Source organism: Cucurbita maxima, unplaced genomic scaffold, assembly GCF_002738345.1.
Source record: "Cucurbita maxima cultivar Rimu unplaced genomic scaffold, Cmax_1.0 Cma_Scf00524, whole genome shotgun sequence".
NCBI lineage: Eukaryota > Viridiplantae > Streptophyta > Magnoliopsida > Cucurbitales > Cucurbitaceae > Cucurbita > Cucurbita maxima.
Window position 1 is genome coordinate 18,470 of NW_019272540.1, and position 1,848 is coordinate 20,317.

Below are 1,848 nucleotides of genomic sequence, written 5' to 3' on the forward strand. Positions count from 1 at the left end.
CCTATTTTTGATTCCTAAATTAGCCTATAAAATCCTTTGTCCCCCAATCTAAACTCACAAAAAAAAATTCATCATGGATTTTCCTCCAAAACCCACAAAACTCAATGTAATGTTTCTTCTTCTTTCTCCGTGAATTTCATTTTCTTTTACTTTGTTTTCTTTGTATTGATCTTGTGAGCTTGGCTTGTTTTTCTACTTTCATTGGTTTTTGTTTGGAATCACTTCAAATGATTATGGGTTTTTGTTCAAAACCCCGATTCTACTTTCATTGGTTTTTGTTTGGAATCACTTCAAATGATTATGGGTTTTTGTTCAAAACCCCGAATGGTTTATTGAAGAACTTTTTTTTTTCGTGGATCCTTACTATTCTCGATAAAATTCGAAAATGTAACCAACAAAAAGATATTGAATCATCTTTGATTTTTTTCGGTAGGTTACAGCAACGAGAATCTCAGCCGTGATCGTACTGGCATTGAATCATCTTTGATTTTTTTCGGTAGGTTACAGCAACGAGAATCTCAGCCGTGATCGTACTGGCATTGGTGAGCTTAGCCACCGTGGACGCTATGAATCCGCGTCTAGGTTCGAACTCCCTAGAATTTCAGGCGATCAATTGTCAGAAACACTCAGCGTTGTTAACAGAGTTTGGCGGCGTCGGCGACAGAGTAACTTCAAATACTCACGCGTCCCAAAAAGCGATTGAACATCTCAGCATAATGGCGGCAGATGGCGGTGCTCAATTGGTCATGTCGCTGAGGAATTGGCTGACCGGAAGTTTTAATCTGACTAGCCATTTCACACTTTTTATCGATAAAGAAGCTAAAATTCTTGCATCCCAGGTTCGACCTATCGAGTATTTTATTTTTATAAACCTATCAACTTTGTGAGTGGTGATTTGAATTTTAATCTTTAATCCAAAATAAATGAGTTAGATTTGTTCCTCATAATTTAATTTAATGGTGCAGAATGAATAAGAATGGCCACTAGTAGAAGTTCTCCCATCTTATGGGAGGGGAAGAGATGCATGCTCTTGGTGGACGGTACAAACAGTCTCATCTTTGGAACTAATCTCACCAATGTGGTTATCATTGGTGATTATTTTTTCTTACCTTTTAACATTCTAATTTTTTTTTAAATGGATTGCAAAATTATAACAAGCTTCAGTGCCATCAGAATTAAATAAAAAAAACTAAGGTAACTGACAACATAAAAAGAACATTTATAGAAAATAAAGTTGGGTTGGTGACACGGTGTAGGTAACAACGGTACAATCGACGGGCAGGGATCTTCTTGGTGGGAAAAGTTTAAGGAAGGGGAGCTCAAGGTAACACGGCCATATGTGATCGAGATCATGTACTCTGATCAAATCCAGATCTCGAATCTCACTTTGATCATTTCACCTTCTTGGTTCGTCCATCGGATTTATAGCAGGTTAGGCTATTTCGCTTCCGTTACGTTATCCTTGTATTTTAGGATTATGCTTCAAAAAAAGTATACAATTCAAATTACTCCCGACCAAAANNTCCCGACCAAAAAGAATTTTTAATTATATATCTTAATATGGGTGAAAATGCAGAAATGTGATTATCCAAGGGCTCACCATCTTGGCTCCAGTCACGGTACCCAACACCGACGGAATCAATCCTGGTTTCCTTCTTCTTCTCCTTTAAAACCTTAGGGTTCTTTTCTTCCTCAATCCCTTTCCCTAATTCTCCATTCAATTTATCAAATTCTTGTTCCAACACTAAAATCGAAGACTGCTACATTGTCTTTGGTGACGATTGCATCGCCATCAAGAGCGGATGGGACCAATACGGTATCAAGTTCGGAATGCCGACCGAGGACCTC

The 1,848-nt window shown here is 38.0% G+C and overlaps 1 pseudogene; it reads left to right on the top strand.

Moving 5' to 3' along the window:
* Positions 1 to 558: 558 nt before the first annotated feature.
* Positions 559 to 1,848, top strand: part of LOC111474693 — a 2,397-nt pseudogene continuing 1,107 nt past the window's right edge.